Source organism: Myotis nattereri (genome assembly GCF_964212035.1).
Source record: "Myotis nattereri genome assembly, chromosome: 9".
Lineage (NCBI taxonomy): Eukaryota > Metazoa > Chordata > Mammalia > Chiroptera > Vespertilionidae > Myotis > Myotis nattereri.
In genome coordinates this window covers 53,461,347-53,474,996 of record NC_138084.1, presented here as the reverse complement: position 1 = coordinate 53,474,996, position 13,650 = coordinate 53,461,347, and the positions used below count along the sequence as shown (strand labels likewise).

Below are 13,650 nucleotides of genomic sequence, written 5' to 3'. Positions count from 1 at the left end.
AAGTTCTCATTGTAAAAATATTATAGAGCAATTTGTCTTTCCCTTACGCCTCTCTATTTTTGATAAGAGGTTTATCATTCAGAACAGCCAAGCAAGGGGAATTGCCACAGATATCTTAATAACTGAATATTTATTATAGTGTATTTCTTAGTTTAGTTTAAGGGGGGGAAAAAGCAAGTTTCCTAATTCGTGAAGTTATATTTGACAAAACTTTAAAGGTACTTTTATGTGGATCTCTAAAGTGCTGAGCTGAACCTTGCCATCTGCAGTTAAGAAGCAACTAGCATAGGGCATTTTTGAGATCAAGGTAAAATTTTAGATGGGAGGGGAAACGGATGTCACAAAGATAAAAAGTACTTTGGGCAAGTACTCTAGCCTCAAGGAACAGTGTGAGAGTGGTGATAGGTGAGAAACTGTGAGTCAGGATTGTGAATTTGATAGGCCCAGGTGGAATGTATGTTGGCAGGAGGCAGGGAGATGCAGGGAAAGATGGCTAGGGTAGAATTTCAACCTTATTGTTTATGCAGGCAGGAAATTTTGAAAGGATTTTGCAGGGTGTGGTAGGGGATCAGCTATCTACTTTAGGAATGTGAATTTTGAAATAGTGGGAAGAAAGGATTTGAGGGCTTCAGACTAGCGACTAGACTAGAGGCAATAGCAAGAACCATGAAACTATCTCAAGAGGCCAGAACTAGATTAGGAGTGAGAGTGAAAGGAGAAGGAAGATGCAGGAGACTGGCAAGGTGGGAAATCTCCACATTCAACTTTGTATGGGGGTCACCATGGGACATGTGAGTGAGCGGCTTGGGTGGAGAGACTTTTATTCTCTGCCCTGGAGCCAAGCTATGGTGAGAAGATGGATTTTCAAAAGGAGCGGGTGGGATGCAGAGCTCACCTTCTCTTTTGCATTGTACGGAGCTAGACCTGGGCATTTAAGAAGGAATATGAAGTGAGGCCTCAGGCAGTGTGACTTGTCCTCACCTTTCCTCCCGATTCTTTCCTTGCATTCATCACCTTCTGGCAGTAGTTCTCAACCTTCTGGCCCTTTAAATACAGTTCCTCATGTTGTGACCCAACCATAAAATTATTTTTGTTGCTGCTTCATAACTGTAATGTTGCTACTGTTATGAATTGTAATGTAAATATCTGATATGCAGGATGGTCTTAGGTGACTCCTGTGAAAGGGTCATTCGACCGCCAAAGTGGTCGCGACCCACAGGTAGAGAACTGCTGTGCTAGGGCATCTGGAGATGTAGGTATACCTTCACTTTTTGCAGTCATTGTGCCGAATCCTAATCTTTCCACATTTACCTACATTATTTTTTTAAATATATTTTTATTGATTTTAGAGAAGAAGGGAGAGGGATAGAGAGATAGAACACCAATGATGAGAGAGAATCACTGATCGGCTGCCTCCTGCATGCCCCCCCACTGGGGATGGAGCCTGCAACCCAGGCACGTGCCCCTGGCCGGAATCAAACCTGGGACCCTTCAGTCCGCAGGCCGGTGCTCTATCCACTGAGCCAAACCGGCCAGGGCAACCTACATTATTTTTTTATTTGTATATATTTTTATTGATTTTAGAGAGGAAGGGAGAGGGAGATAGAAACATCAGCGATGAGAGAGAATCATTGATTGGCTGCCTCCTGCACACCCTGCACTGGGGATTGAGCCCGCAACCCAGGGCATACGCTCTGACCAGGAATTGAACCGGTGACCTCCTGGTTCCTGGGTTGATGCTCAACCGCTGAGCCACACCTGGCTGGGCAACCTACATTATTGTTTTATTCCCCGCTTATGAGCTCATAAAAAATATCAAATATCTAGACAGCAAATAGGTAAAGAAGCTAAATATCTACTTATGGAATTACAGCAAAGCCTATGTCCTCCCCTTTTATAGAGTGGGCAGTACGCAATTTTCACCTTACTTTGGCAGGCTACTTGCTAATTTCAGGCCTTGAAGACACAGTGGGACAATTGAGGTCGTCTGGTGAGAAAAGTTTTACGTGATCCAGTGGTTCTCCCTGCTAGTTAATATAAAGAGCACTGAATGAGGGTCAATTAGCTGTGTGACCTTGGTATTTAACTTGTCAGTGCCTTCAGTGCCTAGTCCGTAAAAGGTTGTAGTGTAGGAAGATGAGAAAATGAGATGAGAGAGTGCTTGGAAATGTTTTGAGAGCAGCTGCAGAAATGCAGAGCATTGTGTTTTGTGATTCCTGAAGGCCTGATTGCTGCAAATTTCTAGGTTAGATTGATTTGCTCGACCACAGACTTGTTTGTCCTCTGTCCTTTTCCTAACATTAGTGGTCATTTTCCTGTAAGTCAGTACGGTCTGTCCTCAGTGATCAGCAAAGCACTTGTGATGAGAAATAGAAATAGACTCAGACCCAGGCAAGACTTCTGACTTAAAATCCATTCTGTTTCCACCATGTTCACACTCTCATGGCTTCTCCTAAAGTGTGTGTGTGTGTGTGTGTGTGTGTGTGAGAGAGAGAGAGAGAGAGAGAGAGAGAGAGAGAGAGAGATATGGGGGAAGAGAGCGAGTTTATAAAAATGCAAATGCACACTCAGGGCTTTATAAACTGAAATCTGTGAATCTGTGGATCTAGAGTAGGGGTGGGGAACCTTTCTTCTGCCAAGGGCCATTTGGATATTTATAACATCATTCTCTGGCCACACAGAATTATCAACTTCAAAATTAGCCTGCTATATTTGGTCAAACATTTAATTAACTCACCCCTAATGCCTTGGCAGGGCCAGTTGAAATGATTTCGAGGGCCTTATTTAGCCCTCAGGCCAGACGTTTCTCACCCCTGATCTAGGATGCTAACCATTCAAGTCTCTTTCCCTTTTCCTAGCATTTCTTCACTCCCTTCTTCATCCCTTTATCTATCTTCCTCTTCCCTGTCCTTTTCCTGTTCATTTTTCTGTTTTATGTAAGTTGGTGTTAGCATCGATAATGATGGCTAACTATAGGGGTTGCTATGATAAAATTTTATTAGGATTATTTTCTGTTTTCTTATTCTTGTTTGAGAGAAGCCTATTATTTGAAGGGTTTTGATCATATGCTCTCCTCCTTTGCTTCCAGACCACCTTCCTGGGGTCTCAGGCCCAGCTAACCTATCTGCCAGGACTGTTTCCCCAGCAACTGGTGTTGCTTTTGGAAACTGCATTTCTGGCTTCTCTGCACCTCTGTCCTTCAACTGCTCGCAGTTGCACCTCTTTTGGCCATTATGCAGCTACTTCTCCAGATACTGCCATTTCCCTTTTGAGTCTCTGGGTAGCATAAGCTGATAATGAGCCTGCTGCAGATGTAGAGCACTCACCGCTCAAACTTAGAGGAGAATTGGGGAAACACAGACAGAATCAGGCCAACCTCACCTTTTTGTAATGGATTTGGTTATACTGAACTAAATGGGCAATTATATGGAACTTGAATAAGATACATCCACTGATAAATAAAAATACACAATTTCCTACTTTGTGCAAAGTACTCTTTTAGGTCTTGTGGGGGATAAAGACAAGAATTAAACATTTTGGGACACTTAGGATTCAGTAAGAGAGATAAGGCATATTCATTAATAACTATAATGCAAGGTAGAACGTGTATCATGTGTTATAATGTGGAAGAATGTCGCATGAGAGGGATAGAAGTTGATGGTTTATGGAGGGATTTTAAATGACTCTGTAGAATAAAGTGACTTTGGCTCAATAGAGTAAAAAATAAAGTGGGAAGAAGTGATAAAAGGCAACTTTCAGAAAAAAAGAGTTAAATTCCTTGTCCCCCAAGCAGAAGGCATGCTACTCAAGCAATGACTGCTACAGGCCAGGCTCCCCCAAAGGTAGAAAGTAAAGGAGCCCAGCCAGAGTGATTAGAAGTGGGTGACATTACCATTCTGCCAGGGTTGGAATAAGAGGGCAATTTCCCCTCACTTCTAGATCTAAGCTCAGATAGTTCACATCATGCTGAGTCATGATCCCAGGAGCAACTGAATCCTAAGGTTTTCATGCTTTATCTGTGACAAGAGTGTACTGCCCTTTATTAATTTGTAAAGCTTTTACCTACATCACAAGTAGATACAGGGACAGAAGACATGTAAGAAGTATATTTAAAATGCAATGGAAATTTAGATAATGGAGATAATTTTACAGTTGAGTAGATGGGGGAAAACTTTTCACATCATTCATTTACTCATTCATTTTAATTTATTCATCTAGTCTTCCATATAGCCATTCAAGAAATACTAATTGAGCCTTTCTTTGTGCCTGGTGCTGGAGGTACAGCAGTCAGTGTAATAGAGATGGTCCTCTCAGGGAATTTATTATCTGTTAATGAGGCAGCTCACACATGACTACTGAATTACACTCTTGGTTAATTCTTAGACGGAAAAGTATAGGGTGCTTTGGCCTATAAAACGAGGGACCCGGCTTAGTCCTGAGGGAATAATAAGAGTGTTCCTAGAGAAGATAGTATTGGAGGTGAAATACTTTTAGAGATGTAAGCTAGAAAAATTGTAATAATATCACTGATTTGCACACTTTTTTCCTTGGGCTTAAAGCCATAGCCTTTAAAAAAACATTCAATTTCACTTTTCCCTCGTCAGTAATGAACAGTATACTTTCATATAAAAAAATGGCCTTCACTATACTTTGTAAACCTGAAGAAAATCTTCACAAGGAACTCTATTTCAAAGAGGTCTTGGGGGCAAAGACAAGGGAACTTGCTTATTGAAGGAGAATTACCCTTTGTATTAATGAACAGTCACAATACTTTACCTCAATTATGTATGCAACTGAAAATTTTACATGTTTATGCAAAATTATTTGTGCTCCATACATTATGAACACTTTTAGTAAAGACTTATTTGTTTAAATTACTTGTTTAGATGTTTGTCTTCTCTACTAGACCCTCCATCTGCCAAGTGCTTAGCATAGTGCTTAATGCAAAGTAGAAACTCCATGTTTTCTTTCATGAATAAATGAAATGAACATAGGAGTAATGTTTTTCTACTAAAGATATTTAGTCTTTGCAAGCATCATCTTGCATGCTGGAGGTATAGTAGTAAATAAAACAGACTAAGTCTACCTTCATGGGGTAAGAGAAGTGGATGGTTAAAAATAAACTAATAAATACACATTTTATTTTTTTAATCCTCACCAGAGGATATGTTTTTATTGACTTTTTAGAGAGAGAGGAAGAGGGAGAGAGTGAAACATTGATGTGAGAGAGAAACATCTATTGGCTGCCTCCCAAACATGCTCCAACCAGGAATTCAACTCACAACCTAGGTATGTGCCCTGACTGTGAACTGAACCCACAACCTCTTAGTGTATGGGACGATGCTCTAACCAACTGAGCCATCAGCCAGGGCTATGTTATAAGTTTTATTGTGTTAGTTCAGTTGATTTAAAAGGCAAATACTATGATAGGATTAGATGATATAAGAGATTTGGGATAGGAATACCTGGGGATGGAAGAGGAATAGACAAGGAGAGGCTTCAGGCCATGATACAGGTCTGAAACATGTGAAAGGAAAGGAGTAAGGTATGAGGTTTGGGGAGGAAGAATCAGAGTGCAACACAGTTCTAAGAAAGTTTCATCAAGGTGGATGGGGGTCCTTGAACTAAAGTTGCCTATTACAGGAGTCCCAAGCTCCTTACCAGTGGGGCCTTTAGACCTACTCTTGCTGGGCTTAAATATTGGCTGGTAGCAGCCCAGGGGAAACGTGGCCTCAGAGACCACAGAGTGGATACTCACCAAGTGATGGATCCCTTGAAAAAGATCTATCCGAGGGGTTCACTCCTATCACTTACAGTTATGAAATCAAAGAGTAAAATCTATAGTGAAGAATGATGTTGCTATTATAGATAGGTTGAACTTAGAAGGCCTCTGAATGAAATAACGCTTGAATACAGGTCTGAGTAAAACACTGAAGGGAAGGTCATGTGGACATCTTTGGAAGGAGATTCCAGGCATAACGAAGTGCACGTAGAAAGGCCCCGGGAAGGCGTGTGCTGGGATTGGATGATAAGGAGGGAGAAGATCAGTGTGTCTGGATCAGAGTAAGGGATGGAGCAAGGGGTTTTATTCCTTCATCCAACAGATATTTATTGTGTGCCTACTCTATTCTAGGCACTGGGAATACAAAAGGAGTAAACACACCAAACATCCTCTGCCCTTACCTGGCTTACATCCCACTGAGGAAGACAGGCAAACAAGGAGATATATAAATGGATAGTGAGCAATGCTGAGGAGAGAGAATGGAGTAGAAATGGAGGATATGAAATGTTGAGTGGGTGGAGATGGTGGTGAGGGCAGGTCTTATTGAGAAAGTGACTTTTGGATAAAGATCTGAAGGAAGTGAGAGAGCAAACTAGGCAGCTGTGAGATAGAGGCATATCCAGGTGGGGGAACCAAAAGTACAAAGCCTCTGAGGCAGATCTGTGCTAGAGGAACGGCAAGGGGCCCAGCGTGACAGAAGAGCACTTGGTGAGGCGGAATAGGAGGTGAGATCAGAGAGATATTGGCAAGCCAGATCCTGAAGGGCCTTTTAGATCAAATAAATGAATTTCACTTAAGGGACTAGTTTCCTTGTGCCATAGGCTAAGAGAAGCACTGGGGACATTAAATGAAAACTGTAAGAATAATTCTGCTCTCTTGTCTTCGCTGCCTTCTTGTACCAGCGCTTTCGCCTGGTACGAGAAGGATCGATGCTGATGCTGGGGCAGGTTGCCAACACTGATGTCAGTTTGAAAACACAGAGTGGGGGAATATTGAACTCTGCGAGTAGGTGTTTGTGTTCAATGATGAAGTATTGCATGTTAGAGTTGGAAGTATCTTAGATTGAACTAGTGTGATCTTTTAATTTTGTTGGTACTGAAACAAGGGCTCTGGGAGAAGTATAGAGACCAAGGTCACAGAATTAGTGGCAGACCCAGGACTAGAGTCCACATTAGACCCTGAACCACAGATGCCTCTCAATATCGGTCTTTTAACACACTCTGCTTGCAGAAAGGTTAAGTGCAGACTGTGGGGGAGAGAAGGGGCAGTGCAGTTGAGCTTGTTTTTTACATAAGCCTTTTCCATTAAGAACAAGAACAGTTGAAGGATTCCTCCTTCCCACCTCTCCCTGGGGAGCTCTTCTACACCCTTCCTAGTTGGCAATTGCCCATTCAGGTTATAAACCCATTGAGCAGGGAGTGTGCTGACTTTGTGGTTCACCTTTTACTGAGACCTCCCTGGTCCTCTGGTAACTGATCTTATTTGACTGATAATTGCAAGTCATCATATAATGTTAATAATATTAGTCTCTTAACTGAAATTCATTTAACATGGCTCAGCAGATATTTTATGCATGTTGTAGCAGCCTGTTGGGACCACTGGGGCTGATAACCAAGGAAAATATAATCAGAATAGGCTTAAATGGAAATAACATATAATGAGGTTGGCTTGATACTGGAATATGAATCGGGAAGCCGCATTCTCAAATGCTCAGTTGTAATAGGAAGTCTTTGTCATGATCCTGAGGGGATTGCATTCAAATTGTGGTTTGTTGTTTGCCACATGCCTTAACATAGACATCTCAATCCACCTTAATAGATCAAATATTAAATGTTAAAGAGGAAAATGAAATTTCAAATTTACTTCAGTCACTTGTATGCTCACGAGAATATGCTATCCTTTGTCAAGGTCGTCATTCCTTCAGGCACTTGTTCATTTATTCAGAGCTATGCGAAACAGGGAAAATATGTGCTTTGGAGTCAGACAGTCGAGTTTGAATTCTGGTTTTGTAGATTACTACCTGTGTGACTTTTGGCAGGTTGCGTAATTCTTTTGAGCCTCCACCTTTCTTCAAAAATGACATGAGCATTCACTTTGTATGGTTGTTACAAGAATACAATTAGGTAAATTCTATAAAGTGTCTAGGACACTGCCTACACATGATAGGCCTTCATTACTAGTAGCTATGTACCATTACTTGTAGTATAAACAGAGTACTGTAGAAACTCAGAAAACGTAGTAAATGTCTGATAATCAAAGCGGGTTTCTTGGAGGAGGTACTTCTGAGATGGGTATGGAAGGATAAGAAGTAGTTTACCAGATGTAGAGGTCATGGGAGGTCAGTCAGGCAGAGGGAATAGTTTGCTCAGACTCTAGGGGTAAAGATGAGGCTGGAGAGATATGCAAGAGGGTGAAACAGTCCATTTAAAGTTTGATATGGCTTAGGTAGTGTTAGGAAAATTCTCCTTTCAACCCCATTTATCAGTATCTCCATCTAAGTGCCAAGATATGCACATGTGGAGCATAAACCTGCATTTTTGCATCTTTTCTTTTTTTTTTTTTTTAAAAAAAAATTGACTTGAGAGAGAGAGAGAGAGAAGCATTGATTTATTGTTCCGCTTTGTTATGTATTCATTTGTTGCTTCCTGTGTGTGTGCCCTGACTAGAGATCAAACCTGCAACCTTTGCACATTGAGACAATGCTCTAACCAACTGAGCTACCCAGCCAGGGCTCTGAATGTTTCTTTCAAAATGCAAACATATTTCCAGAATATAAATATTGATCCAGTTCCATTTAATTTAAATGGGATTAAATTAAATTTAGTATGTCTACTAGTATGTGCCAAACGTTGTGCTAACCAATGAGAAAACTAATTAATAAAAGGGCTTGAACTTTCCCTGACATAACTTACAAAGTAATTGGAAGGCGAAACCATTAATCAGCAGCTCAAATGCTACTATGGAAGAATAAAGAATGTACAGAGGAAAGAGTGTTGCTTGAGCTGGAGCTTAAAAGATGAATAGTATTTCCAGCTGTTTTTAAATAAATCATTAGTAATTTAGAGGAAATTTGTTGAACATGAATTGCATAGGTAGGAAGATCCGTGGGAAGTAGGCTAGGGAGGTGGGCTTCTGCTTTAGAGTTGTGTCTTTGGCTAGACCTGCCCTAAGAAAAAGAATGCAGTTGTTTGCAATGTCCAAGAAGCCATCTGAGAGAGAGAATTTTCTTTTCCATGCTCATTAGCAAAATATATGTGTGGTTGATGTTTGAAATATAAAGTATGAATTATGCATGAGCAATAGGAATGAAATGTTGTCATGATAAAAATTTAATTACTATACTATACTGCTTATGAGACAGCAAATTGACTATCAGTGACAAGTTGTCTGAACAGTGAAATATGTTTGATAAAATGTCCAGTCAATGATGAGATATTGAATTATCCCACTAGAACTGTGATAACTATAGCTTTGAGAAACAACTGCCCAAAGGAAATTGAAATTACCTAATTGTGTCCTGGAAAATATTTTTTGATGACAAACAATACATGTGATGCTGTTGAACTTAAAATAATAAGAGACTAGAACCTTCTGACCTATAAGAAGAAATAGAATAAATATATCCCACTGCATATTCAGGTGATTTCCTGTTTTATGAAATCTGGGAGTATCTTTTCAAAACTTATTGGGATGAAATAAAGCAAACACTTATTGTTTATATACCATGTGCTTGGTGCTTTCACATTTACTATGTCAAAGAAAGATAAATAACTCCATTTTGGCCAATTTGAATCTGAGGCTCAAAGTAGATAAATTGTTTTTCCAGTGTTACATGGTTTGAAGTGGGTAGAGCTAAAATTTCAACTCAGGTCTACCTGATTTCAAATCCTTAGATCTTTCTGCTGTAAAACATTGCCTATATTGGTTATTGAGCAAGAAATGCAGCCCAGCTGGTGTGGCTCAGCTGTTGAGTATGGACTCAAGAACCAAGAGGTTGGCCACCAGTTTCATTCCCATTCAGGGCACAGGCTTACGTGGCAGGGTCAATCCCCAGTAGGGGGCGTGTATAGGCAGCTGATGGATAATGTTTCTATCTCTATCTCCCTTCCTCTCTAAGGAAAAAAAAAGTCAATAAAAACATATTTTTAAAAAAGCAATGATTTTGCATTATATTTGGAAAAATTGGGAATGACAAGATTGGGCCTTGGAAATCTTTTTGATAGGAAAAGAAGATATAGTTGAACAGAAAATTGCACCACACTTTGTTCTCTCCCTTAGCAAATAGTTATTGTCTGGATCAATCTTTCCAAAATTGTGTTGCTTGCCTGAATCCCAGGGAAGAACTTTTTGAAAATATTGATTCTTGGGATTACCCCAAGAAGATTTTGCTTTCTTGTTACAGTATGGATCCTGTTTTATAAGTTTCTTGTGTGATTCTGAAGTGCACCCAGGTTTGGGACCTATATGTGATTAAGTGGGTTATTCTTTCTACTTACCTGTCTCCCACTGTATAGCTGCCTGGAGTCATTGTTAAAGCTCTATTTTAAATTATTTTTGTTGATTCAGGAGAGAAAATGGCGGAGGTTTAGACAGATGTGTCGGTGCCTTGTCCCGGAGCAGATAAGGGCGGGCAGCTGAAACGGGTAGCATACAGCCCGAATAAGCAGAGGAGATTCAGCTGAGACAGTCTGCAGCCAGGAAAGACAGAGAAATCCTAGATAAAGGGAACGGTTAGAGGCTGAGGCTGAAACCTCTCCAGGTGCGCCGGCACAGCCGCGGAGACCGTGCCATCTTGGGTGACTGTCGCCGGCATCCAGAGACCAGCTACTAACCCGGCAACAACGGCTCTCAAGCAGCGCGACTACGTGAACTCAGAGGAACTCGGCTTCTCCCCACAGAAAGGTTAGACTTTCCCCAAAGGTGCGGTTTGCAGTTTAGGTTGGAGAGTGGAACGCGCGCAGGGGGGTGGGGGCTCTGCGCCCCACAAAGACCGCGGCCGTTGGAGCCAGCGTGACCCACGAGTGTGGAAGGGCACCCCCAGGGCTGCTGGCAGAAGGGAACGCTATAAATAAGCCCACAGTTGGACGGGACACAAACGGGCAGCCTCAGATTACGCCAGTTTGCCGGCTACTCGGTGCCAGGAGCCAGAGCGCACGCAGAGACTTCGCGCAGATTTGGAAGGTGAAGCGTTTCGAGTACGCACAACTTCCCAGGCTCTTAAATCTGTGCGTTTGATTGTTGAACCCAGTGCAAGGGACTACCCAGTTGGGGTCAGTCACAGAGCTTGTAAGGGAAGGCTGTTTTGGGGGGAGCCTGGGAAACAGAGCGGGGAGTGACTACTGGAAAACCAGCTCTGGGCGGAGGACATTCCCAGACCAGCTTCCGGTACAATAGAGAACACCTGGTCAGAGAGGTCCTATACCCTCGGAGGTCAATCCCGACGCACTGCCACCCAGAGGCAGAGCCATGAACTGACTCTTCTGTAAATACAGATAAGGGCTGTCTGGGAAACCAATGTAGCCTGCCTTAAAATCAGGACTGTGGCTTACAACACAGAGGAACAGTGTATCAGAGGAAAATTCAACATTCTCCTGAATACCTGGTGTGCCAAAAAGAGGAGCAGAAGATCTGAAGCACCTTCATTACAGCCCATTTTTTTTTAATTATTTTTTTTAATTATTGTTTCACCTTTTAACTAAGAAACCATTTATTTTCTTTTTTCATCACCTGATATTTCCCTTTTAATTACTACATTTTTATTTTTAACCAGTACTATTACTGCTGCCATTTTACCATTTTTTTTTAAAGTGTCATTTTATTTTCTCTTTATTTTATTTTGGGACTAAGGTTCTCCATTCTATTTTCATCGTTCCTTTAGCATCATTTTCCTCTACCTCAATTGTGCTGCTGTGCTAAAACTCTCTTCCCCACTTTTCCCCTTTTGCTGTCCTGTTTCTCTTTCCCTATTCCTGCTTTAGATTTTTCCTATTCTTCATACGCCCTGTCTAAATTTCACCCTACTTATATATCCCTTTTCCAATCACCTGCTCTAAATCCTTATCCACCCCTCCCTTATCTTTCTTCACTATCCAAATTTTTTATTCTCTCCTTTTCTCTATTGTTCTGTTGTTGCTTGCTCGATTGTTGAGTATATTGTGTTTTTTTTTTCTTTTCTTTTCTTTAAGGATTGTATGTGAGGTTGTTCTGCTTTTTCTTTTTCTTTTTCTTTTTCTGTCTCCCATTCCCCCTCCCCACCCCACCCCCGGCCAGTTATTTTTGTGCTTCTGCTTTCCCTTGCCTCACTTGATATTATTGGCTGTTTGTAGTTTGTATTCACTCCAGAGATCCGTTGCTGGAATTTGTTGGGGTTAGTGGCGGTTCTAGCGGAGTTTTCTCCGCATATGAATAGTCTCCTCCCCTCTTCTACTTCATTCTATTTTTCTTTTTTTTTCTTTTTCTTCTTTTTTTTTCTCTTTTTTCTGTTTTTCTCTCTATCTTTTTCTCTTCTTTCTTCCTTACCCCCCAACTCTCTTAGCTTGGGTGGCCATCTTTATTTGGGGTTATTAATACCGTAATTCATTTGTGTTCAGTGCCTGGTACGTTGTGCCTTGTTGTGTTGTATTTTGTGCCTTTAAATCAACGCAGCAGATCCAAGCGACAGCGGCCTCCTGATCTCCACACGCTCTGTCTGAGGAACAGCTGCTGTGGGTGAAGCCTCCCTCCACCAGCCAGAAGAGCCACAACAGCTGTGAACAGCACCCATCAGAAGACCCGCTAACAACAGAGGAGCAGCTGCTACCACAACCGCCCAAGGAGCAACCACAGCCCGAGGAGCCACTGCCACCTAGGGAGCAGCCACTGAACGACTCAATATCTATATACGTCAGTGAGATCAAACATGGGTAGACAAAGAAATCCCCAAAGGAAAGAAAAGGAGGACTCACCAGAAAAGCAGCTAAGTGATACAGAGGCATACAACATGACAGAAAAAGAATTCAGAATAAGGGTCCTAGAGTGCATACACCGGATGGAGGAAAAAATCGACAACTTATCCAAGAAGCAAGAAGAAACAGATGAAAAAATCGACAACTTAACTAAGACCCAAGAAGAAATGAAGTGCGATATAGCTGCAATAAAGAACACCATTGAAAGTATCAACAGTAGACTAGGAGAAGCGGAAGACCGAATTAGTGAATTAGAAGACAGGGAAGCAAAACACACCCAAACTGTACTTCAGTTGGAGAAAAAAATTAAAAGACAGGAGGAGAGCCTAAGGGAGCTTTGGGACAACATGAAACGAAACAACATACGAATAATAGGGGTGCCAGAACAACAGAAAGAGGAACAAGGATTAGAAAACCTATTGGAAGAAATAATATCAGAAAACTTCCCTGAGGTGGGGAAGAAAAAAGTCACACAAGCCCAGAGAGTCCCAAGCAAGGTGAACCCGAAAAGACCCACACCAAGACACATCATAATTACCATGGCAAATGTTCAGGACAAAGAGAGAATCTTACAGGCTGCAAGAGAGAGACGGAAAGTTACATACAAGGGATCTCCCATTAGATTATCAAATGATTTCTCAACAGAAACACATCAGGCCAGAAAAGAATGGACGGAAATTTACAAAGTGATGCAAAGCAAAGGACTGAATCCAAGAATACTCTATCCAGCAAGGCTATCATTCAAAATTGAAGGGGAAATAAGAAGCTTCACAGACAAAAAAAGGCTAAGGGAGTTTATCACCACCAAGCCAGCAATGCAAGAAATGCTAAAGGGACTGGTGTAAAAAGAAGAAATAAAAATCCCAGAAAGAAAACAGCCACACACACACAAAAAGAAATGGCTACAAACAAGTACCTTTCAAT

At 41.4% G+C, this 13,650-nt stretch overlaps 1 protein-coding gene across 1 annotated transcript in view; it reads left to right on the top strand.

Moving 5' to 3' along the window:
• Positions 1-13,650, top strand: part of DLG2 (discs large MAGUK scaffold protein 2) — a gene marked incomplete at its 5' end in the record, with an annotated part of 1,947,716 nt that overhangs the window by 321,947 nt on the left and 1,612,119 nt on the right. The window lies entirely within an intron of this gene.